This window comes from Triturus cristatus, chromosome 4_1 (genome assembly GCF_964204655.1).
Source record: "Triturus cristatus chromosome 4_1, aTriCri1.1, whole genome shotgun sequence".
Classification (NCBI taxonomy): Eukaryota; Metazoa; Chordata; class Amphibia; order Caudata; family Salamandridae; genus Triturus; species Triturus cristatus.
Genome location: NC_140585.1, coordinates 917,842,706 through 917,869,883, shown reverse-complemented (window position 1 = coordinate 917,869,883; position 27,178 = coordinate 917,842,706). Strand labels below are relative to the sequence as shown.

At 47.6% G+C, this 27,178-nt stretch overlaps 1 long non-coding RNA gene across 1 annotated transcript in view; it reads right to left on the bottom strand.

Annotated features, from left to right (window-relative positions):
- LOC146855809 (uncharacterized) overlaps positions 1 to 27,178 on the bottom strand; it is a 32,226-nt gene extending 5,048 nt beyond the window's left edge. The window contains exon 1 of the long non-coding RNA XR_014981393.1: positions 27,093 to 27,178. This is a non-coding gene — a long non-coding RNA (uncharacterized LOC146855809). The remainder of the gene's footprint in view (positions 1 to 27,092) is intronic.

Below are 27,178 nucleotides of genomic sequence, written 5' to 3'. Positions count from 1 at the left end.
ATCCCTACCATAGTCAATCACTTCTCTTTTATTAGAAAAATGCATATTCAATTAAGTTTTATTGTATGTTCAAGCAGATAAACATACTTAGCTGATTATATCTCTGAATTAATTAGCCCCTTGGGAAACGATCCGTGACGTCTATGTCAATGTGTATAGGGAATTTGTCCGATTTTACTATTGTACTCGAAGGCAATTCTAAATTGTGCACAAAACATGTCTGCACTTAGAAGTTTTCAGGTAACCAATTATAGAATGTAAAAGCATCTACATAGCTGCTAAGACGTCTTGATTAATCAGTATATGTATATATGTGGAAATATATGGAATTCGATGCTTTTCACAAAAATGATATTTGATAGCTGCATTATACCGTATCTCACGCAAAGGTGGAAATGCGAGTGCCATCACACACAAGTTGTTTAAATGGTTTCCATTGCAAAACAATGCTGTAAATAGGGTGTCATTATCGGCAACTTACCCCCAACCAGCGTCTGAGCATGCAAGAATAAATAAATACACAAGACAACTTTTGTTCTGGGAAAATATTGCTGCAGGTTTATTCCATACAAAGTATGCAATATGGTGGGTTATCTTACGGGCGATCCAAGGGCGGGCAGCTGTACCAACCTATGCTGCCCCCGCCCACCTGATGAGCCAGCACTGTGGGATACCCAGACAGTGCTACATCTTTGGTGATCCTCTTCCAGATGACGTGACTCGTTGGTCTCGTATTACTCACGCCCTTTCCAGGGCGGAGAGTAGCAGGGCAAACCCCCGGTTGGTCAGGCCCCCAACCGCCGAAGGACTAACAGGGCACCGTTGCGGTTTTCCAGTAACCTGCCCTGAGGCTCCTGGTCTTTGGCTCTGGCATCCTTACTGTGCCGCGCAGAGGTACCCTTACTGTACCAGTCTGCCGCAGAAATACCCTTACTGTACCCGTCTGCTTCCAGATTGCCCTGTAACTCCGCCACAGCTCTAGAGGCGGCCCCCGTCGCCGCCAGAGCCCCCCCACAAAAAAAGCTCATTTCTGACCTGCAACCTGCTTTCTAGGGCCACATGCATGTCCAGTGGAAAGTTTCCATGCTCACCTGTGACAAATACACCCCATGTATGTCAACCTGACCTAGGCATACGCCTGGATGGTAATGGTGACCATGGACCCCATCTTTAGCAAAGTAGCCTTTAACATTAGCCTGAAGCAGCTCATGTCTGATGAAACCCAGGCCCCTCTGGTCTGCGAACTTAGGCCATGAACAGTTCCTTCTTACAGGGATGTTCAATGGCCTCCTCTGACTTAGCTCCGACCTCTGCGGGGGAACATTCAGACCACCAGAGCTCACATTGACTCATGTAGTTGCTGATCCCACCAAAACAGCGCATTTCTCGCCTGTAACCGCTTATTTCCAGGCCTCCTGCAAATCTAAGGGAAGATATCCCTCCCTGCTGGTGATGGATGAACCCCATCTATATCACAATAGCCCTTGACGTTAGCCTGGATCAGCTAGTGTCTGATGAAACCAAAGACCCTTCTGGCCTGAGAACATGTGCCAAGAACTGTTCACCCTTTTGCGGGAAAGTTCCACTGCCTCACATGACCTAGCCCAGTGCCAACTCTGGGCGGGACAAGTTCAGACACCAAGGCTCACATTGTCCTATCTATTTGCTGATCTCACCTAGCTGCCGTCCTTCTAGTACCATGTGTGCCTGAACCCCTGTGTCCCCCATCTATGGGACAGCAGCCCACTTGTTAGGTAACCGCTCCCACCCCCGCCTGCCGCTTTGGCTAGTCGGGCGAGGAGGATTCTGCTTAACCTTTGTACAGTCCCTTTGCTGTCTAAATCATGACACCCAGGAATGTTCATAACTAGAAGTATGTGACAATGAGCAAGGATAGTAGTAGTGTAATACTTCATTGCATTAATCGTATGATTATAAAACTAGTGCAATGAGCAAGGGTGCCCTCCTGCCCTTGCCATGCATCCCTTATTCCTTATGGGAATTCTGCCAGCTCTGCTCCCTCTGTGGTGAAACCCCCTAGGCATACCAGCTAAGAGAATCTGTCTGATTTAATATAGTGTGCACTGTTTGCGATATGGTGCCTAACATTAAGGATTGACTAAGACCTTCTTAACCCTCATCCTAGAATATTCCCGGAAAGGGAGACAGGGGCGTTCACACTGCCCCCCCTTAGCCAACCCCATTGGTGGAAAATTACCTGCTCCGTTAAATTGTAATCATTGTTGATCACTGGACGTGCCAAATGTTCTTTACATAGTAGCCTTTTGTGCTCGGCACCCTGTTTCCCCATTTCTTGGGACGGTAGTACACTATGTTGGCTGACAGCGTCACCCCCAGCGAGGCTACTATAGCTAACCGGGCAGGCATTTGAGCTTAACTGCAGGAACATGTCACCTACCCGTGATTCTGGGGTGCACTTACTTCGCCCCGTTGATCAGACGGTTGTACAAATCCCTTTGATTGCTAAACCCTGGTGAACACCTTAATGGTATCAAAGCTGGTTTGAAACAATAGATGTCTTGTGCCCACTGCTGGAGACACCTCACCCTTTCGTGCAATTACAACTTACGCAGCGCACCCCGCTTGCATAACTGCCGTCGGATCACGGATGCACAGTACCTACTGTCCATCTCCGACCCTGGATGCTTTAATCTTGCCAAAGTGACATAAACCAAGATTCCCAGTTCCCTGTTTAGCTGCAGTACACCTTCAGTGGATCCGCTAGGAGAAACCACAAACTGCATTGGTCATGCGAACCTGAAGTACACAATTTTCACCTGGGCGTACCTCATGAGACAGCTGTAAGGCCAGAGACACACATTTATGTATTGTGCTCACTATTGTAGACAACTCACCCCTTCGTGGAGTGACAACTACACATGTGCCTAAACAAGTCACCCAGCAGACAAGTTGGCCCTGACTACCTTGTGTTCTGGTGCCAGATTTGGAAAGAGCTTTGCCTACTCTTGCTGACCCCTGGGGAACACCCAATGCCTGTGCTCTGGCCGCCACGCGGCGATGCCCTCGTGTTGCATCAAACCCCTGGTCAAAATAAGAGTGCCACTCCAACTACTTAAACCTACACCTTGACCATGGGTGGAGTCTAGCTATCCCCAAACTTCTGCTGGTGTACCCCACGGACACGCGTCCTGTTCAGTTCACTTTAGTAATTCAAGGCACTGCAACTACAAGGGCCTACTACTGGGCTGTCTAAATGCGGCCCAGGGTGACCTTAAACAATCAGCTTGGTGTGGATGGGTGCTAACATTACCCGGCTTAAGTGCAATCCCTTTGACAATCATTCCTGGAGATGTGGAAATACAGGTAGAAGCAAGAGTTATCCAGCCCGCCTTAATTCCTGTCCCAGTTATCTGAGTAAATTAGTGAAAGATGCACATTTGAACTGGTAGCTGATACTGTTACTTACGCCTGCAAATGCTCTGCTCAGAGCAGCCCGCTAGACAATGGCTTCCATTGAAAGCCGGTGCCAACAGACCTCCAAGCACTTAAGGTGGTACCTCTGAGTAGGGCTCTAATCTAACAGATGCGCCTTGCATCGGATACCGCCTTTGGCTGTAAGCCGCTCAGTGCTACTGATGCCTTGTCGCTTCCTGACCCACAGCCAGCTCACCCTGATAGAATCCACTCGTGACTGGGACTCAACAGTGCGTTGAAGGCACGAGACACTCTAGCCTGACCCTCGCTCTTCACCAGACTCCCACACAAGAGCCCAACACAAACCTTGTGGCCTAAAACACTCGCCCTGTGGGGCGGTTGCGAATGGACTGCAAACCACTCCTAGGCCTTCTCTACCAATGTTGTAAATGGAGTATCTGGTTGGCTAGGGTATGCACCTAAGCCTGGCCGAACCCACCTCTCTAGTCGGGAGAAGGGAGCACACACTTAGGCTGATGCCTGAGCAGAGCCCCGCGATGCATACTTGGCTTCATGGTCGATAATGCACACGTAAACTACCCTAGCTGCTCCTTGCTGCTGGGTCATCCTACCCTATGAAGTCCTTCAGAAAGACCAGGGACCATTGTATTACCCTCAATACTTAAGCTTAAATCTTTGCTTAGCATAGGTGCTGAAAGCGATGTGTACACCTTCAATCTGGTTCCGGACACAGCGGTGAAGAGTTCCAGAAGGACCTGGCCAATATAAAAGACACCAACAGAGCTGAGGGAGCCCTGAGCAAGCTACACAGCTTGCTCAGGCAATGACTATGGAATTTAGACCGGCCACCGCAGAGGTATTCCGCTCCCTAAAAAGCCTGACCGATACGCCATTCATAGCTTTAATCTAAGGCGCATTGAGAATTACATTTACATATATAATCCCCTTTCCAACAAAGAAACTAATCAAGGGACATCCCTTCCCAAACCAAGTCAGGTAGTTCGTCGTGTTTTGACACTGGGGCACAGTTTGCAAACAGGCCGCTAAACATACGACGACACTGCTGTAAACCTAAGCAGTGTAACCGACGCCTCTCATAAATACACCTAAAACCAGTCTGTGGCCATGTCAGTTTTTTGTTTTTTTTTGCCTTTTGTGAGCTCAGATTTTACCACACGCTTTGAGGCCAGAGTGGCTCAATCTCGCAACCGTATCAATACCAGCTTTACACTTAACAAAAGAGTGGGGGTAGGGGCCCCCTTATGAAGAAGAGGCTGTAGACAAATCAACCAGCGCAAGAACCGGCTTCAGGAAAAACGTATTCCCCAGTGATAGGAGCGTTGCACGAGTAAGTGTAAGACCCCTTGAGTTAACAAAGCACGGGATGCGCAGTGCCACCTGGTGGCCTCGATACCTCGTGGCACCCCACTACTTGCACGACTGCGAGGTGCTCATGTTTTCAGTCTCCAAGCGCAAATGGCACCGTGGCTGCAAGAAGGCACTCCAATGAAGGTCAATCAGCAGCCTCTGCTCTGACATAGATGGAGCAGTGATATGCTGTGGTGGGTGAAGTTGGCGGACTTTGCTCTATGTAAAGTGTGTGCCGTTTTGTTAGTCAGGCCGCGGTCACACTCCCACCAGGTCACTTGTTAGCTTGTACACAGCGAAGCCCTTCCCTCTGCCCTGCAGCCCGAAATAAAGCCATAAACTATCCCGCGGATCATACCGGCGTCACCGTGAGGCGAAACCTTTGCTGTGACTGGCCTAAGGAAACCTGCCTCAGAGCAGAGCTAGTGTCAGGGAAAATGTTTCACCGCATGAACACCAATGCTGCCAGCAGGTACAAGAATGCGCCGACACAAGGACAGCGTGTCCAAGAGGCGGTTTGACCACAGGCATGTGAACAGCCACCAAGGTCCAGACTCACCGCCGCTAACTACCGCCTGGAGACGCGAGGCCCCCCTCCTCCGCCGTATGGACCGCACTGGCGGCATGGCAAGGAAGCATGGAGATGCTGACGATTGAACCCGGGGCCCAACATATGCAAAGGATGTGCCCTACCACTGAGCTACATCCCCACGCCCTTCAAGATTTGCCGATGCCTAACTGCTGCTGTGAGCATATAGCCACCATCTGAACAGCAACATTTTGCCAAAGTAAATCACGTGGTAAATACGAGCAAATTAAAATCGTATTTTCCTATATTACTAAGCAGGTTTAGGCAAAGCACTGCTCTACCAGTCATATCAACCCCTGATGCCAGTAGCAGAACAAATTGTGCCCAAGGTGTTTAGCTCAGCCACCCTGTATAAAATATCTGCACCTGTCATATCACACCTTCCAGAATCGCATACCAAGCCACTGTTGCGCAGGTCCCGAATACACTTCCTAAGAACCTGCTTGCGACCTCTGCGTGCAAACCCGTGTCGGGTGCGACATAGTGTGAACATTTGATCATTTGCGCTGCCGTCGTCTTACCTGTCTGCTGAGGCAGTGCCCCGGCGGTCACCGAGATGCCGGCACCCCTACACAATACCTGGGGGCCACGCAACCAGTCGCAATGAGGACTGCGGCCACCAGTCACCACAGGCACACACAACTCACCGCCCAAACGACGAACCGCGGCGACGTGCCAGACAGCATGTGCTGTGACACCTAGCCTCCAGGGGAGAGCGCCCGCCCTCCAGAAAAGAAACCTTGCCCCTGTGCTTAGCCGATTACCGATATGCACAGGCTGCACCCCTGCCACCGGATTCACCCAACCAATCTTAGTGTGACCTATGTGTCGTTGGGGAGTTGGGGTGTTCTTGTGCACAAGGGCGGTTTGAGGGTTCAAATGGTCATCTGCTTTAAGCCCAAACCCAGTGCAAAGTTTGTGTTCCACTGAACAATCCCTCTGATACCAAGAGAATATCGCCCTCATGGGCACCGGCTGACCGTCGGCGAGCCGCCAGGAGCCCAACCAAACCGTTGGGCCTGGCCAGGCCGCAGGCCCTCCCAAGCATGCAGCTCTTGCCCCTACGAAAACCCGAAAAGAAGTACCCTAATGCTGCGGCCGCAGGCCCAGCACCAACTCCTGCGCACTTTTAGTATCATGAAAATTAACAGCCCGGCTGAGATCGTACCCGTGCCTCCGGTGAGACTGGAGGCATGAGCCTGCGGCTTGGACCGGAAAAACACCCCATTCCCTTTCCTCTCACCTCCGGACCTACCCGGCCGCCGATTTGACTCCCCACTGTGCTAAGCCCCCTTCAATGACGGCAGGGCCACCCTATTGAAACAATTTGGCTTCGAGCCCCCCAGCCGCTCCGTGTGCAACCCTCCGGCTAAGGGGGAGGCGAGTTCACCTGGAACCGCCGCAGCTTTTGACCGTTCCGGAGGGCACCCTGCTCCCAACAATAAAACACCAGTATGCTGATGGCAAGGCGGGGGGTACGGAAACGCAATTCGCCCCCAGATAATAGCACTTCCCCCGGCCACAGCCAGGGGCCCTGCAGCGTGTGGGGAGTCAGTGCGGAGGTCACTCGTCAGGGGAGCTGGCATAGTGAAGCCCCCTAGATTTGCAGCCACGAGTGTCCCCCCGCCTCATCCCCGTCCAGCGAGCACATTCCCCACCGGACCTCTGGCGGGCAGCTGAATAAGGCTGGGGAGGGGGAGGGAAGATGTGTTGATGAGCAGGGGTCCACCCCACGGACAATGGCCTCACGGATAGGACCCGGGGTAAGACAAGCCACTAACCTCCCCTTCGTCGCTGCAAACAAACAGCGCGACCTCCCTGGATAGCGTGCACACATCCTGTCCAGCGGGGGGACAAAGACACGCAAGGCCTAGCATGACCGCTGAGGTCGGCCCCACTTGGGGTTCTACCCCTAGCGGTTGGGCCCACTGCGCCACTTGCTGCCCTTTGCAGCATTGCCACTGGAGACCTCATGTGGCTACTAATGGAATGGGCAGTGCATGGAGGGTGGAGCGAGGAGCTAGAGAAGCTCCGTCGTGTGCCACTGCCAGGACAGGCCTGCGTGGCCTGAGGCTGGGAAGCTTGAACCCCCCCTTTAAACCCTGCCCGACCCAGTCCCTTGCCACAACCCCGACCGAATGCACCACCCCAGCGGGCCTCCTGCAGGGCTGGACCAGGGAGCTTGAAGCTGAGACGGGGCCACTCAGGCAATGGCCTACGTGGAGGACCTTGGGGGTGGGGGGGGGGGGTTTGGGTGATTGACTCACCTCGCTTCCAGACCAGCCGAACTAAGGATACCGGGACCCGCAGCAAACGGCAGCACTACCAACCCAACCGCGTGTCTGGCGCAAAGAGGACGCCAGAGAGGTGGGGGGATGTACAAGTACCCTCCCCCGACCTCTGTCCGCCGGAAGTGATGTGCCTAGCGCGCCAAGGCGAAGGACTCAATCCTGAGTCCAACCCTTGACCAGTAGGTGGCGCGCCCAAATGGCACTAAAAGGCCACCCGTTGGGATAGACCCTTCGGGGGCCGCGGACAGCCGCAGTTCCCCGGGTTCGACTTACAAAGAGCACATTTTCAAACCAATCAGCAGTGTGCTAACAGCATTCCAAATCAAGTCCGTCAAATCATCCGAGGTGTAAGGAAGAGTGTCACATAAACACCCTTCCAGTAAATTGTCATCGTTTTTGAGATTGGGTTACAGATGGGTGAGTCGATGATTGGACAGGGGTAGAGTGATCCACCTGTGCCAGGAGCAGTTTTATGAATCACCGCTGGATTACCGCGATCTTATTTCTACGTCTCCAGACAATGATAACTCATTGTGCTTCCGGTACACCCACTCGAAACTGAGAGCAAGAGCCACCTCCTGTGGGAAGAGACGCACAAGTAAACAGTTTATAACGCTGCGCAAATCCTTCGAACAAAGAATGACTCGGTTGCTGTCTTTTCTACTTTAAGCCACAGACCGGGTAATTTTTTTTTTGTAACTACATTTTACAAAGTGAATGCTTTCTTGCTGAATAAAAGCTTTGCGTCTTTTATTCATCACACTGGCGTAGCGCTCAAAGTCTCTTTCCCAGGAGGCATACTGCTCATATTTGTAAATATACTCTAAAAGTCTAAACTTTAAACACTATTTTCTTCCCCCAAATCTGCAAAAGTTTTTTTAAAAGCTAAGCTTCTAATGTTAACCTTTTTTTGTAGAATGAATTAATTGAATGTAGCACCGCTGGTTTCAGAACTCGCAGTTGTAAAACATTGTTAGAGACTCCACGTGACAAGTTCAATGTGACATTCATTCTTTTCGGTGAACAGTGCCGAAGCGCTTCTGTTTGTTCTCGAGAGCGGCGTATTATTCCTGGCGTTTTACACAAGGATTAACAGGTGACGAGCTCTAGCGGAGAAGTGCAGGTTATTAGGTCGTGTCCTGAGCTCACTGTGGTAGCTCACTTCACATCTTTGTGGTGAGCACCCTGGCTGTCAGTGTGTGGGTCACTGAATTCAGGTGAGGGTTAGTGAGTGCGCTTCTGAAGCACACCCGCCATTAGGGCAGGTTAGTAGGCCGCATCCTGAACTCACTGTGGAAGCTCACACCATGTCTTTGTGGTGTGTCCCCTGGCTGACAGTGTATGAGTCACAGAGTGTATGTGAGGGTTTAGTGAGTGAACTTCGCAAGCACACCTGCCATTAGTGTATATTGCTCAGAGGTGCGTGGCACTGGCAGGTCCTAGCTTCAGAAACATTTCTATCAACATGTTATACGACATCCCTTTATTAATGTAAAAACTGCACTTTCACAATTGCTTTATTAACCTTCTTGCTTCTCAAATTTACTTGAAAATGAACCATTTACCCACTCTTTTTTCAAAATTTTCTCGGTGGGAAAACACCCCCGAACTCCTCTTAAGAGGTTTGGGCACGCATGCTGCGCACGCTCGCTGTCCACGGTGCACTCCGACAAAAAGTTTACGCCTCACCACATTCAAATGTCACCAGCCACCCCTGGGCGAGGGCAGAACAACTCAGAAGGTATTTTTATGTTTGGTCTTCAGGTAAGTAAATGTGACTTACCGCTTTGCTTTTCGGGCTTGTTGTCCGTTTTTGGCTTCTGCTGAGGTTAACGTGGGGGATGAGGGGGTTCTGTTACCACGATATTTGCAGTCCTAAACCAGAGAGGTTTATGTTACGGGCGTAGCTCGTATTTGAGTGTGCTCACCTCCTCAAAGATTCTTGTGTGTTGGAAATTACACTGCACGTGTGATATGCGCACTTTTTCCAGTAGTCTCAGGCCTGCGTGCTGTGTTCAGATGCACGCATGTGTGTTACAAGGAAGGTGTAATCGGTGCCTTATTTAAAGCGCATCTCTGGGGAACGTTTTTGTTACTACAGTGGCAGCTTATACTATTTTATTGTGAAGTGTTGTAAGTAAAAGAGGATCCAGTTCCAGGTAAACTTATGGTAGTATTTATTCAAGTAGATGGTTCCAGTTAAAAGGTACGGAGAACCCCACCAGGAGCAGCCTTCCTGCTGCTGAGCTCATCCTCCAACTGACAGCCTCACTCACCCAACATGCCGCAGCATCATCCACACCAACATTCCACACCACACTCACACTGGCTGAGCAGCAGGTACAACACTTCTCCCGTCCTCATGGTGAACAAAAACACAATGCAATGGTCCAAGGAAAAAGCACACATTGGTAACAATAACATGCACAGAAAACTGAAAGGACCCATTGCAACGATCTGAATATGGTTAAGGGCAAACCAGATAGGATGAAAAGCAAGAAAAAGACAGTACAATGGGTGAACAAGATAACCTCAAAAATGCAGAAATACATAGTAGAAAGTGATATATAGCATAAATGACAACCTAAGGCAATGCAATAGTAAAATCGGCAATGCCCACCCACATACTCACAAAGATGAAAATAACAAACTGGACAGGGAAAAAACAATCCTAATGTAGAAAGACAACCCCTACTCACATCCACTCCCTTTCCACACACAACAAAAAAAACAGCAGACTGCACCACACACAACCAACCAACCCCTTGAGCCACTAACATGCCAGCTGGCCAGGCCGAAAAGGAGTGTGAGCACACAGGGAACCAAACCTCAATGGTACAGGAGACAACACGCCAGAGCAAATCAACTACACAACTTGAGACAAACCCTGACGTTGAAAGGGAGGACAAGCACAGAGAAAATGCTCAACAACAATGCCAAAGCTAAAGGTGAAGCAAAATGCACCTACCAACCACACGAAGGTGGAAGACACGAGTGACTGACAAGTCAACTCCAACACAACGCCCACAAGGGTGACATACCTATGTCTACCCACAACCACTAAAATAGTGGTAGGCTAAAGAGGCTCAGCACCAAACAGCCTACTCACACACGCACATCTCCCAACAGTAAGAGATAAACAAACTCCCACAACGACAAAGGGATCAACTCATACACAATGCCCACAAAGGTGACAAACAAATGTCAACCCACAACCACAAAAATAGTGGTAGGCTAGAGGCTCGGCTAGAGGGGCTCAGAACCTAAGAGCCCTCTTGTACACACACCCCCAACAGTGAGACACAAACTCTCAATAACAACAAAGGGGATGACCCAGATCGACTTCACATGTAAAAGTCAACTCGCCAACACATACTCAGGTGGGTAACTCAGAGTGACCTACCCACGACAAGCCATGCCCACCAAAAGTGGAAGACCAAAGGGATTTAACCCCTAACAACCTTCTCACACGCATGCAAAGTGGCAACATAAAGGACATGCCAACAGTAGATGGTGCCTCCCACAAGAAGCAACATTGAGAGGCTGTATGCCTAAATGACAGCCCCCTCACACTACTTTTTAAATAAATAAACACTTTGATGGTGAAAGACACCCTTCAATGAAGTTAATAACACCAAGTTTAGAAGTGTCCCAAAGTTTCCAACATTCAAAATTATACATATGCCCCTAAAGTGCAATTCATAGATACCGGAGACAAAGAAATTCGAAGAAATGGAAAAAAACAAAAACAAACAACGAAGAGTCTTTCACCAAAAGTCTACGTAAGCAAAACTTCCCAGAGAGTCACTCCAAAATAGCAGGAAAACGCTGGGCAAATGTTGAAAACGGCTCAAGGAGCTTCACAAAATGAATAGGTGCAGACCGGCAACAGGAAACAACACAGCAAAGAACTTCCTCTGCAAAAGTCGAGAAAAATGGCGGCACACATAACGACGTAGAGCTGGGTGGCTGCAGGCACATCCGTGCAGCACAGCGTGGAAGATGCAGGACTGGAGGCAGGGCTCGCGCTGGCACCAGGGACGGCGGTTGAAGGCAGGTGAGCCAATGGACTCCAACTGTTTTTAGAATAGGTGCAGCAGATGCGGGTACAATGTGAGTACAAGACAGTCCCAAATAGTGCACCAACCAAGTTAAACACAAAGGCGGGAGTGAACTCCTCATGCCATGGACTCCAGAGACACCGAGTACTGCTCACCCATGTTGCCAACACGGACACTGAGGCACTCGAACCAAGGCACACCACAATAAGGCAGACTCCGAGCCCCTCCCTTGATGCACCACCTCAAGGCATGAATAAAGAGGCTCCTCAGTCCAAAAACAAGGAAAGCTAGGACTTCTCTTGCCAGTTAACTTTCGTCTCACACTAGACGCTCCTCCTTACGGCACGCATGAGGGCCTCCTTAGTCCAACAGAAAGAGACTGCAGGTGCTCCTCCCCCACACACGAAAAAGAGGCTCCTCAGACCACCAAACAGGGACAGTGGCTCCTCTCACACGAAAGTCACAGGGAAAACTAGATCCGTGGAGGCACTTGGCAGTGGTACTTCCACAGGGAGGCTCTGGGGCTGGTCACTACACAAGAGGAACACCTTTACAATTCCCAAGACACCAAACGTTCTACCTCACAAAGGCAGAGGGAAAGACCTTATTCTTCAAAGCTGTTAGCTGTTAGACTTGTTGCGCCTCGGGGGAACTCCCCTTGATGGAGACACTCTCCCAAGGCAGCAGGACACAGACACCTCTTGCAGATTACAGCAGACGGGTAGAGGAAAAGTCCAGCATGAACTGGCACGCCCGCATTGGGGCTGACCAGTCTTTTGGTCACTGGTGGGGCTCAGGGCTGCCAGCTTCTTAAAGTTCAAACTTCATAGATATCCAGTTACTTCAAGCTTGAAAGTTACAGTTCAATCAGGTGGCAAACGCAGGTTCTTTCCAGTAAAGTAGCCAAAATGTTGCAAGTAAAAGAAGATCCAGTTCGAGGTAAACTTAAGGTAGTATTTATTCGAGTAGATTGTTCCAGATAAAAGGTACAGAAAGCCCCACTAGGAGCAGCCTTCCTGCTGCTTAGCCCATCCTCCTACTGCCAGCCTGACTCACCCAACATTCTGCAGCATCACCCACACCAACATTCCACACCACACTCACACTGGCTGAGCAACAGGTACAACATAAAGCTGAGATTCCTTGGCTCTGCTCTCTGGTGGTGGTAATGAGTAAACACTTAGGAAAGAAGCAGCACATGGAGGGTGAATCATTTTCAGGTTCCTGCTCCCCTTCGTCTAACAAGCATTGGTAAATGCATTAGGTTTTGCCTATGCGAATTAAAATCAGCAGTTTTTTGTTGTAAGTTTAGCTTGGTGAATGTTTGTGCAATATAAGTTACTGAACGACTGTTCAAGTGTTAGGATTTGTTTTTTAAGAAAGGCAACATATTGTGCTGTAACTGGTGTTATTTTAAAGTGGGGATGTGCATAAGCAGCAGCCATTTTGTCTGAGGTGTTCATTTCCTTCGTAATTCTCTCGTCCTCTGCTACTCGTCTTTTCCAGCCTGTGCTATCTATTTTAGTTGACTTCCTGTCTCAGTTAAAAGCAATGTATATGCTGAGAGTTTATAGCTGCCAGTACATCTGTTGACTGTCAATCATTTGTTGCTGCCATAAGCATTTCTGCTCCCCCTCCCACTTTGCTGACCATGTAGTTTTTATCTGCCCTTGTTTGTTGAGAACTATTTCCAAAACTTGCTCTTCCTATTTCTGTTCATGTGCTTACAATACAGAAAAACTGTATAAAAGCTGTGTTCTGTGATTTCAGTGTACTACCTCCTCCAGCACTTCAGAGTGCTGTGTGGATGTGGTCCCACTCATGAGTGATTAATAAACGTGTTATTTATTCCTACTTCAGTGCTGAGCTCTACTTTGTTGGTTTTTGAACCCGTGGACAGAAGGGTGACCCTGCACCAGTGTACCCCTAAAAAGGTATATTTCCACAGGGAGATTATTGAAATGGGTTAGTACTACTATTAAAAAAAAACATGTACCTGCGAAGTAGGCTTGAAATTGTGGCCGTTATGGGGTGAATGAAAAAACAAAGAAGCACAGTGTAAGCACAGTTTTTTCAAAACCTTAAAAACACGTTTTTGAAAAGTTGATGAAAAGGTATTCTGTGGTTATTGGCCATTGATAAGATAAAGAAATGGCATATGGGCTTTTGGTCATGTGTTACCTATGGTGGAGAACTGCCTGACTCCAAAATGGCATCTCTGATCAACTGCCAAAGGAAGCTGGGAAAATCCAGGAGCGAGGACAAATACATGCGGCACAGCGATCAGCAAAGTAAGGGGCAGCAACGCTGTCAGTATTATAAGATATACTGTGCCCCCTACATGTCTCACGGTCAGTTGTATCTCAGGTCGGGTGACATTGCGAGATGGTGTGGGATTCAAGTCAAATATGTGTAGTTAGCATAATGTATCTTAGACTGTATCTCTACTCCATATGCATTAGGGGCGGGGCTCGGACAGGGTGTAGGACGAACTGATTTAGGAATAAATCAGTGTGCCTTCTGTAAGCAGGAAGGGCACTGGCGAGCTCAGTGTCCGTTGTTGCAGGCGCAGACCGGTGTTCCGAGGGGTCAAGGGAGAGGCCGTGCCAGTGGTCGTCGAGGTGGATATACGAGACAGGAAGGAGTTGGGCAAGGTGAGAATAGCCAGAATTGTTTCGACCATGGTCAAGGAAAGCAGTACTATAACGAAGGATGTGTAAGTAACGACTCGGCAGGCTACAGTGAGGCATAGGAGAGCCGAGGACAGAGTGGGGGACACGTGTCAATTCTGATCGATCAAAACAGACCTTACGTACATGCTCGTCTAATGGATGCATCAGGTAAGTTTCTAGTTGACACGGGGGCTATGAATAGTTCCGTTTCACACGCCCTTGTCCTTGGGGCTGCTCTGTCTGGCCAGAATAATGTGTCTGTAGGTTTCTCCGGAACTCCAGTGGTAAGCCCCATCTCCCAACCTCTTTCTCTTAACTTGGGGCCGATTTCAATTGACTCACCTTTCCTTCTGACTTCACAATGTGGTGAGAATCTTTTGGGAATGGATATACTGAAGAGGCTGTATGCCCGCATCTATTGCTCTCCAGATGGTGTTTACTTGACTATTAGGAAACCCTTACCTCCCTCCGCACAATGTTTCTCTAAAACGGACCCTTTGCCCCCTGAGCTTGCCAAGATTCCACAGAGTCTCTGGGCTACTGGAGATACTGATGTAGGGTTGTTGAGCATACCACCCATTTCGATCACTCAAACAAAATGCTCGATTACCCAGAGTTCCGCAGTATAAGATTGCCCCCGCAGGGGAGCGGGCATTACTGTCCATTGTTCACGATTTGATCCGCATGGGGGTGGTGGAAGAGACGTCTTCTAACACGTGCAACAGCCCTATTCTTCCTATTCTCAAACGGGCCCCGATAGATCAGAGTCCTGATTATGCTGATACTTATCGTTTCGTGATTGACCTGCGTGAAATCAATAAGATTGTCGTACCCCAATATCCTGTAGTGCCTGACATCACTACTATCCTGACAATGATTCCTCCGACGGCTAGATTTTTCTCGGTCATTGATTTGAAAAACGCCTTTTTCAGTATTCCCATACATCAAGATAGCCGTTATCTTTTCGGCTTCTCCTTAGGAGGTCGCAGCTTCAGATTTTGTCGCGCCCCACAGGGCTATACAGAGAGTCCTAGTATTTATAGCCAAGCTCTTAAAACGTTGTTGGACACATTAACCTTGCCACCCGGTAACGTTTTAGTGCAGTATGTGGACGATCTTCTCGTGGCCTCTGATACTGAGCATGGTTGCCGAATGGCGACGACTGCGTTGTTACAGCACCTGGCAGACCACGGTAATAAAGTTTTGTTGTCTAAGTTTCAATATTGTCGACCGGAGGTGACCTATCTCGGTCATCTCCTGTCGAAGGAGGGACGACGGCTAACCCCTGATCGTATTCTAACCATATCTAACATGCCTGTTCCTTGCACGCAACGTGATGTCCGCGCTTTGCTTGGCATAACTTCTTACTGTCGCCAATGGATCCCTAACTATTCCTTATTGACTAAACCTTTCCTGCATCTAACGACTAAAGATGTGCATGAACCTTTACCTTGGACAACTGAATGTCAGAATGCTTTTGTTTCTCTGAAATCAGCTCTTTGCTCTGCCCCTGTGCTTGGCACCCCTGATTACCGGAAGCCTTTTGTACTCTACGTGCATGAAGTGGACGGTTGCTCGCTTTCAGTGTTAACACAAGGATTTGGTGGTAAGCAAAGACCTTGTGCATACTTTTCGGCGGTATTGGATAATGTCGCCAGGGCACTTCCCAGTTGCCTGAGAGCCACGGCTGCGGTTGCAGTGGCGATCCGACAATCGGAAGGGCTTGTCCTGAATACGGACCTGACAGCGATGGTGCCCCACGCTGTGGACGTATTGTTGAACAGAACACAGACTCAGCACTTAACTAGTGCGCGTCTTACGGGGTACGAATTGACCCTGATTGCACCACACATCACTATCAAACGATGTGTCACCTTGAACCCTGCTACGTTACTACCCCTCCCCCCGGAGGATCACAGTCAAGATATACATGATTGCATATTTCGGACAGAAGAAGAAACGAAGGGGTGGATAGATTTGACAGATATTCCCTTATCTGACCCTCAAGGGGAATTGTATGTCGATGGCTCATGTTTTCGGTTACCCAATGGCACTACGACCGCTGCTTATGCGATCACCACGTTGCAAACAATAGTTGAGACGGCCAAGGTACCTTATCGATCGGCCCAGGCCGCTGAGTTAGTCGCACAATTGGGTGAAGGGTTGAGGATAAATGTCTACACCGATAGCCAGTATGCTTTCGGCGTAGCACATAGCTTTGGAAGATTGTGGGCGGAGAGAGGTTTCCTTACATCCCATGGTCAGAAGATACAGAATGGTCAGTTGGTGTTGAGATTGTTAGCTGCCCTGACCCTGCCCCAAGCCATAGCGGTTGTTAAATGCAGTGCTCATAAAGCAATAGTTGATGATGTAGGTAAGGGTAATTCCTTTGCGGACAGAATCGCCAAAGAGACTACCCAATCCAATACCACTTCCATGTTCGTAACGAGTTCACATAAAGGGATGATAGAAGCAGAGGCATTCAGTAACACTATAGACAGCGTAAGAGAATTGCAATCAGAAGCAACCCCTGTAGAACTAAAAAACTGGCAAGAGCAGATAGGAAAGCTGGATGACAATGGATGCTGGATTGATCTACCAGAAAGATGTAGGTGGCTGCTGCCGAATGCATTTGTGAATGCAATCGTGTCCATGGCCCACGGTCCTGCACATGTGGGGATTCAAGGTATTTGCGCAATCCTGGATCCTGTGTGGTATAATACCAACATCCACAGGACTGCAAAGCAACTAGTTCAGAATTGCATGATTTGTCTGCAGCATAACCCAGGGGGTAGCATCCCTGTTTTGACTGGTAGCTTCGCGCCACCCACCCTACCTTTTGAGGTGCTACAAATGGACTTCATTCAGTTTGAACGGGTTAACAATCTTAAATACGTTTTGGTGGTGGTTTGTACGTTTAGCAAGTGGGTGGAGGCATACCCTACCAAGGAAAATACTGCCTTAGCCACCGCGAAGGCCCTAGTAAAAGAGTTCTTTCCTCGCTATGGGGTACCCCGGGTGATTTGGAGTGACAATGGGAAACGTTTCAATGCTGACCTTGTTGAACATGTTTGCAAGGGTCTGGCAATATAGCAGAAGTTTCATGTGGCTCGCCATCCCCAATCAGCAGGAATTGGTGGGAAAATATAATGGGATCCTGAAATTGAAATTGGCTAAGCTGCAGGACACCACGGGTCTAAAATGGCCCGATCTCTTACCTCTGGCTTTACTATCTGTAAGGACCACTCCTCACTCCCGCAGTGGAATATCGCCATATGAAGTGATATTTGGTAGGCCCGCTAATGTATGGGGTGTGCCGCGACCAAAATCCCTTAGAGACATCGAGTACCCTATGTTGGCAGATTACCTTTATGCACTAACTAAAGATCTTCGTTCCATTCACCAACAGATAGCAGCAGTGCTGCAGCCTCTGCAGGAGGGTCCCGGACGCGGCGTGGAGCCTGGACAGTGGGTCCTGGTTCGGAACTACCAACGGAAATCGGGTCTAGACCCACGCTGGACCAAGCCTTTCCAGGTGCTTCTGGCCACGAGGACGGTTGTGAAGGTTGAAGGGAAGCGGCATTGGATCCATGTGTCCCATCTAAAAAAGGTCCCGCTTCCCTTGCCGGATGACCAACGGGACCAAAGCGAGGTGTTGAGACACGAGAGCGATAAATCGACCGAAGAGTCACCTTCCCCGGACGCCCAAGGAGAAACGGATGGGCGAGCGGAGGGTGTCGTAAGTTCGGCGACATCTGTAAAAGGTAATCAGGCATCTGGGGCTGCAACAGGTGACAGGGAACGTCACACACCCAATCCTTTCGTGACCCCACTGTGCCTGTTCTTTTCATTAATCCTGAAACACCGGGTCATGTTCGCTATAACCTGCGGCCCCGGCCAAAAGCAAAGATCCCAGGCTCAGGCTAGAGAATGAAAGTGAGAGATCTGGGTAGCCTCTGGGAATAAGTAAACACACTGGACTGAACCCGTTGAGAGCCTGGAACTTTTTGATATTGCTCTGTTCAGAAAGAAGAGAGAGACATTGGTTGATTGGTGGGGGCCCAGGTGGAGTTTTCCTTTCTACAAGAGTTGCGTCAAGTACAACTCCGACGCGAGAAGTGTTTGTGTTCATTTTCCCTTTTTGTGATTACATGGAACAATAGGAGTCTGCCTGTGAGGCTCTATAACGGACACAGGAAAGAAGCACCCTCCGGCAGGTTGGACTGCTTGTAGATTTTCTGTTTCCCCGAGCTTATATTTGGACTTTTAGTGAGAATGTACCCTTTTGCCCGTTTTGTCCCTGAAGAGGAGCGTCCCATAGTACACCGCCCTTTGCATCCACATTTGCCAATGTTTTCTACTTGGAGCTTGCGTGCCAAGATTGTTTTTATTGTCATAATAATTGTTTCATTAATGTTATGCTTAGGAATGTTCATTTATCTAGAATTCCGCTATCCTGTGCATACCCTGAGAGCTACCACCCCCGTTCCAGAGGAGCACCATTTTCAGACTTTTGCCCCGCATAAAGAAAGACACCGCCAGACCTATGTGAATAATGCTTTCATTGAAACGTTGCACCAAACCCACAGTTCAACGAATACCACAAACTGCTGGGTATGTGGGCTCCTCCCCTCAGTAATGCACAAACATGATCTGTTCATTTCAATGCCGTTGTCATATTTAGGCAGTTGTGAAGCATGGTTTAGATAATTGTCAATGATGTATGAACATTATGCAGTTGATGGGCACCGATTTTCGGAAAAAGATTATGATCCAATTCTGGCCTATATAGAAAGACATCAGGGATTCACCCCAAATGCCGAGGGTACGGACGGTACCCTGGATCCTACCGCTTGCATGAATGTGTATACGGAACATGAGAATGACACCTGGTTAAGGGATGAAGTATTGGATTTTGTGTCCTTCAACTTTACCGAGTATTTTAGATATTTCCAGGAGCGAAATGTGTCAAATGAAAGAATCATCCCGGTCCCTGTGTTGAATAGCTCATCCTCCTTTTGCATACATGGTACTGGCCATTTATTTGTTGGTTATAGTAGATGTAACTATACCTATAGATTACAAACCTTTAGCAGCCCACCTATACTCACTCCCCCGAATGTATATTTTGTGTGTGGAGAAAATGCTTACACTTGGCTTCCTAGAGGATGGTCAGGTAAATGCTACTTATCCTTCTTATACCCTCCTCTTTATATAGCGCCTTCTGATTATCACCGATCCCACTCGCTGAATCGACGAAGTTTAGACTCAGTAAAAACTAATGGAGATGCCACTGACCAGACGGATACCCCTGCCCAACATTTTGTCGATATAATAAAGGGAGTTCTGCCTATGTGGGGACCCATTTTGACCAGTAAAGAAATTAGAAGACTGTCCAGGGTAGTAGAGGGAGTAGTAAATACCACTGCTGGGATACTGACCAATATCACAGTCGAGCTTCAAGCGACCCGACTTGTGATGCTTCAGAACCGCCTTGTTTTAGACGTTATCCTAGCCGATCGCGGAGGAGCATGTAGAGTGATTGGCAGCTCTTGCTGTGTATATATACCTGACTCCGCCTCCTCAGTCCATCTGGCCATACAGAAGTTACATCGATTGGCATCCGAGATTCACACGGAGACCGGAACCTGGTCTATTTCAGGCTGGTTCTGGGATCTCCTTACCACCTGGGGTTGGAAAATCTTCATGGCCCTTCTAGTAATAGGAGGTTTCCTTTTCACTTGTTGTGCCTGCATCCAATGTGGGCCCGCTTGTTGCTCCTATTGTGCCACCCAAGTTCGTCTTGCCTTACCTACTCCTAAAGCAAACCAGGGTAAGGTAAACGCTCAATTATTTCAGAAAGAGATACACGACCTAATGCAAATAGACGAGGGAATTTTTGAAGAGTAGTCCCCTGGATAGCTACATTATGCTAAAAAGGGCCGTTCTGTGGGATTCGAGTCAAATATGTGTAGTTAGCATAATGTATCTTAGACTGTATCTCTACTCCATATGCATCGAGGACTGCTTTATAAAGTAACTCCTCTGGTCTCCGTGTCCTGCACGATAGAAAGGGCCGAAAAGCCATACTGTGGCCATCTTGATTCATGAACAGTCGTGCTTCGGATCACGTGTCTCTCTCTACCCCCCTTCTGTATGATTTAGCTCGTACCAGCCTAGAGACAGGGTGAATTGTATTTACGGCCGAGGCCCAAGGTCACATCTGCAGTAGGGAGTACTAAGCTAAATTCCTCTGTGCCCGAGACGAAAGGGAGTCACCCGGCCGACCTTCTTTGAACGAGATAGTAACCTTATACGGGCAGATGGTATGAGCTCATTTAGGAGCTCTAGGACTAACTGGTACTTTTCCACTTGCAATGCTTTGTATGCTGAATCTGTAATGTATATAAGTGTGGTTCTGTCAAGGAGCCAGCAGTCTTCTTCGGCACACCTGATGGGTGAGGTTCGATGAGGCTCCTCTATGTAGAGTTCTGTTGTGGCCAATAAACGCTTGAACCTTCTACGTTGCCAACTGCTTATTATTGACTTGATATTGCGGGCCACTGGTAAGTGTGGCCCTTGGGATTACTATTAGATTACTTCAATGGCAGCACCCCGCTCATCCAATCCTCACCCGGGGCCGTGAGCAAAGCAATCCTACCTGGATCAGTAAAGCGCAACCCAATCCCTGTGAACAACAGTGGAAAGGGTGAGACTCAGTGCACATGATTTCGATGCTGCTCCAGTCTGTAGAGCATACCAATTGCTAACTTGAAAGTTCCCCTCACAGAACAAAGCCAAACGGGTATCAAATCTCTGCTTGAAAGCGTATTTCGGAAAGAGTCCCAGGCATCGGAGAACCAACAGTGGTTGTATGAGGCACTGCTCTATTGGGCAGTGCCTCAGCCCCTCCTCCACCATAGTTGGATGGGGGTCTGAAGCCTGGAACTGCTGAGACGCTGGACTTCTTGATTTAATACCTACTTCAGGCTTAATGCCCCATCCCAGACTTCCCTTTTTGTTCACCGTTTCCTGCATTTGTGTTACTGCTGTTACTACTGGAATCTTCCAACAGCAGAGCCCCAGCAACACGGCCTTTACCCGATGGAGCTACCTAGGTAGCTGTTGAGGAGATTGGCTGTGGATCACCCCCTCGGCCGACACCTACCCTCTGGACCCTGACACTGTTACTCACCTCCCCTCTACGTCTCCTTCACGCGCCTCTGATAAAGAATGATAATCTATCGATTGCGAATCCATTTCAACACGGCTGATGCCAGGTTGAGCTGCCTAGGTAACTATTGAGGAGATGGGCTGGGGTTCGTCCCGCAGGCCGTCACCTACCTTCCGGGGTTTCAACCACGGTTGCTTGGCTTCCCGCAACACCTTCCCCAACCGGTTTGTTGACTCGTGCATTCGGACTCTTTTTGTGTCCCCTGAAGTACTTTCCCCCCTTGCCAGTGTGCCTGACCCGCTCTGCATGCCAACCCCATTACTATTCCCCCCTCTACCTTCTATGCCCCATAGGAGTTTTTTGCTATGCTTTAGAAACTAATGTAATTATGTAACACTGTCTTCTTTTCCAAGTTATGCTACACTCCAGCAACTGATGTAACTTTGTAAAACTGTTTTACCTCATGTAAAGCGCTCTGATACCTCCAGGTCTAGCCAGTGCTATATAAAACTCTTTAAATAAATAAAAATAAATGAAATAAAAATGACATTACCAGGCCTTCCTTCACCACGCACGTCTTTACATCGCACATTTCACGACGCATACCAATACCACCCATTTACATTCATTTTATTTTGAAGGTTTTACATAGCGCGAACAAGACCCTTGCGGGTATCAGAGCGATTTACAACAAATAGAGGAAATAGACATATAGATACAAAAAATTATTGGTTATATTAGTCCAAACAGTGGTAACTATTCCAGCATAGCAAATAGCTACTAGCCTGCATCTAATAGTGCACGTGAATTAGGCCAAGAGAATCGATTTCACTTCTTTTTTAAAGGATGCCGTGTGAGGGTTCTGTCTTGTTCTTGGGGGTGAAGCATTCCAAATCCTAGGGGCCATTCCTGAAAAGGAGCGGTCATACGCTTTCTTCTTGGTAAATCGTTGTGGTTTCAGTAGAAGGTTATAAGAACTCCTGATGGTTCTGTTACCACCTGATAGTACTAATTTCTCTGCAAGGTATCGTGGGGTTTTGTGATGCAGTGCCTTGTGTGTCATACAGGCAATTTTCAAATGGATTCTGGCATCAAAGGGTAGCCAGTTAAGGGCACGTAGGTCCGGGGAGATTTGACAGTTTCTTTTGGAGCCTGTGATTAGTCTGGAAGCTGCGTTGATTGATGCTCTTAGAGGGGCTGCCGTTGATCTGGGAAGGCCGCAGAGAGCAATACTTCCATATTCCACTCTGGGGATTACTAGAGTTTGGACTGCCTGTTTAAAGTCATTTGCGGGTATGAAGGGTTTCAGTCTTCTTAAGGTGTTCATCTGAAAATGTGCTCCTTTAGTTGATGCGCTGATGTAGGTCTGCATATTTAGGTTATTATCCAGAGTTATACCTAGCGATTTGGCAGAGTCGATCATGAGCTGTTCACCGTCGAGTGCTGTTAAGTGCCTCATCCATTCCATGATGATGGTTGTTTGGCTGGGGGGCGCTATTAGGAGGAATTCTGTTTTTAGGGTGTTTAATTTTAAGAGGTTATTTGCCAGCCAGGTCTGCGTTTTTTGGAGCGTTGAGTTGAGGGACTTGATGTCCTCAAGTGAGTGGACCTTAATGTAGAGTTGTGTGTCGTCTGCATACGTGTGGTATTGGACATTTGAAGAGTTGAGAAGCTTGTGAGTGGTTCCATAAACAAATTGAAGAGTGTCAGGGAGAGGGAACATCCTTGGGGTACTCCTAAAGTGACTGGAGTGGGTTTGGATAAAGATTGATTGGTCTTGAATCTTTATGTCCTGTTTTGAAGGAAGGAAGTGAACCAGTTGAAAACCGTTCCCGAGAGTCCCATTCTATGTTTCAGGAGGTCTAATAAATTGTCGTGTTTGACGGTGTCGAAGGCGGAGGATAGGTACAGCAGGATTAGCAAACAGGCTTTGTTTTGGTCCAATATTTTTAATGCGTCGTCTATTATGTGGGTCATGGCAGATTCGGTACTGATCGAAAGCCAGATTGGAATTTATCGAGCAGGTTCAAGTGATTTATGTGGTAGATAAGTTGCGTGTGAACAAATTTTTCTACTAATTTGGCCAGTGGAGGGATGTTGGATATAGGGCGATAGTTATTTAGGTCTGCTGGGTCAGCCGATGATTTCTTTAATATGGGGGATACCTGACTAGCTTTGAGGATGTCTGGGATGGTTCCTTACAGCAGAGAGGTGTTTATAATCCTAGTCCATTGAGGCACTAACGTCGGTATGAAGTCTTTTGGGAGGGATGTGGGAGTGGGTCCGAGAAGTGATTGGATGGATTTAAGGCCGTGAGCATTTTTAGAATAGTTTCTTCGCTGTAGAGGTTGAAGGAGGACCAGTCGGCGTTATTTGAGGTTCTTGAGCTTTGCGGAACAGCTAAGCGGGTTCCTGAGGGGGGTCATGAGGCGATCATGTGAGGGTCAGTGAGGGCTAATAGGTCATTAAGTATGTCTGTCTTTATGTTTTCAGTTTTTGTTGTGAAATAGGACGCAAATGCCTCGCAGTTGGGGAGTGTTTCTGGATTAACTTGAGGTGAGTGGGAGACACCCTTAGATTGAGCTTTGATTATTTCGAAAAGTCTTTTACATAGGCGTTTCTTGTGCTTCTGAGTATTTTGAGGTAAATAGAGGAAGGTGCTGCTCTCCATTGACGTTCAACTGTTCTTAGTGCTCTTCTGTCTTCATTTAGCCATGGATTTGAATCTTTATTGGAGATGCTTTTCAATTGTAGTGGAGCTATATTGTCTAATAACATGTTCATAGATTAGAAGTAGTGATTAGTCAGATCGTGTATGTCATGTAAAGCGTTAGGATAGGGCTAGCTGTTGCAAGTGAGATAGGATTGACGTTTTTTAGGTTTCTCTTCCAGATTTTCGTTCTCTTAGGTTGGACATAAGAGTAGTTTAACTTATTCATTGATATGGGAAGTGATGATGTGATGGTCAGACCAGGCACATAGGAGGATCGATTCCAGCTGAGTGGAGTTAGATTTGGAGAGGACTAGATCTAGGGTTGAGCCTTTTTCATGTGTGGGGCTGTCACAAATTTGGGATAGGTTAAGGTCAGTCAAGAAAGCTTTGAGGCTATTGACCTCAGGGTCGTCAGGGTCATTCCAGTGGATGTTGTAGTCCCCCTAGGAATATCGGAGTGTTCTGGTGTCCGGCATTTGTGGCTAGGATATCCATTATGTGTTCAATAAAGGTAAGGTTGTTTCCTGGTGGAAGGTAAAATGAGTGAAGTGAGCACATTGGGTTGTTCTATTTAGAGATTTCTAGACATAAGTATTCACAGGATTCATTTACATTACAAACACCTTCACCACCCATTCCACTACCACGCATACTTTTACCATGCTTACTGCTTCTGAAAAATTCTATCACATTGTAACACTGCCAACTACTGTTGAAATGCATACATTAACTCTTAATACATTTTTTAATTCTATTTGTCATTTACATATTTGTTAGTAATTGAACATGTTATATTTTGGGGGGAAGACCCCCCCCCAAGCCCAGGGGCGTAACACAGGCCCCCGTGGTGCGGGGGGCCCCCTGAGCTGCAAGGGGGCCCCCTCAGTACAGTACTTGGGCCTGAGAGCTCCGGATTAAATACGGCGCGGGGGCCCTGCCATGTACCTTGCAGTGGGGGGCCCCCTCAACTTTCGTTACGCCACTGCCCAAACCCCCTTTTTTAATTATCCTCAAATGCCTGGTTTTGTCTCGTGATGTAAAGACTTGCGTGTCAACAGTCTTTACGATGTAAAAAAAAGTGAGAAAAATGTACTACGAAGTAAAAACTTCAGAGTAAAGGCTGTTTCCCATCAACAGTGGGCTGCTATCAACTGAAGTACATAAACAAATGTGTGCACCCAGGGAAAGTTTAGTGTGCAGCCAGTGAAAGTTAAGTAAAGGCTCAATTAAATAATGAAAGTGAAGGCGAAACAAAAATGTAGCCGTGCGTGCTGCCACGAAAATAATTCTTCAAATCATCAGCAAAAGTAGTTCCAGCCATCGAAGCGGATGAGTAATTAGGTCTCAGGATACTGATAAGAGAAACGCACCAAAATAAAAAGGAAATACAATGCTCAACCAATAGAAACAAAGGAAAACTTAAGTGACCAGCCCATAAGACAAATTAGAAGTGAAGGAGGGATGTGAGCCCCTTTTAAGATATATTAAATACAACAGATTTCACAAGCACAGCACAAGTGCTATGCAGGTGAAACCTAAAAACAATTAACCTTCAAATTCACTCCCCACCAGTTCCTTCCAGGCTCCACTTTATTTTGAATGAACTATGTGAACAATTCAATCATCACAAATAAGCCAATATTAAAATTCTGGCTTTGTGGTTGCACATTTACTTTGGCTTTATCCAGTGACTGAGACGTGTAATTTAGGTGTCTTAGAGTGGTGCCTATTTAGTCTACCTTTAATGAAATTGGCCTAATTTATGCATCCAAATATTTTAATGAACATGTATGCATTGGAGGAGTTTTTCAACAGTCTAATTTCAAGGTTTATTGCTATATTATTTCTCAATTTCCTAAGCAGAGCAAACCTGAAACAAATTCAGACAAACCACTATTTTAGATCTGATTGACTGTGGGATGTTTTGATAGAATTGTTTTCATAGCACTGCTGCTTTAATAAGAATTAGCATGCATTTATCTCTGCCTACCAATTAATCTCTGCATCCCAGCTGCTTTTCTCTACCCACTTTTATATTCTGCTCCACCAGCCAATACAAAACACAAGGAAAACACCTTACTCTTTCCAATGACATGACAGTTCTTGGATCCTGACAAGCATTGGATCAAAGCATGTCACAGACATGAGGAAAGAAGACCTATAATAGCTGCAATACCTACTTTATGAATAAAAAGCTGATGTTGGATCCTCTGTTCCTACAGGGTTTAAGCAATGGTGGGGCTGCCTGTCTTCCAGCAATGATGCCAGGCCCTGGTATGTGTCCTAGCAAACCAAGACATTTTGTATGGGGTAAATGCAACTGTACCTTGCGGAGCAGATTCTGACATTATTCCTGCACAAAAGGAGGGCTTTTCTTCTGCTACTGGGGTACAGTGCTGCAGTAAGTCACGATTAAAATACGATTTTAGATATGCGTGCTAGAAGTAAAACATACCCTGCCACATGAAGTGATGTTGTGTCAGACTAAGCACATGACAAAACACACAGTTGTGCCAGGGCCAACGTTTACATTTTTCTAGCCAGTCAGGTGACACATGGGTGAGGGAGCTATGAGATGTTTTCTCTGTGATGCAAAGCATACAAAAAATATGTCACACTATGGATAACCCGAAAAAAGGCACGAAAAGAGAAACACAAAAAGACAACATCAGTTCACAGAATTCACAAGAATGCTATGCAACACCACCCAGAAAAAAAAAAACACACTTGTGGTTGGACACGGCCAAAGAAGGATTAATTAGGAACACAGAGACACAAAGAGATTGTGGAGATAGGAGTCGAAATACCATTGCAGGACTCGGCAGCCGCAGTGAGGTCACGGGATCCGGAGGAAGGGTGTTGGCCAGTAAAGGAGGGAACAGGGTATTTTCAG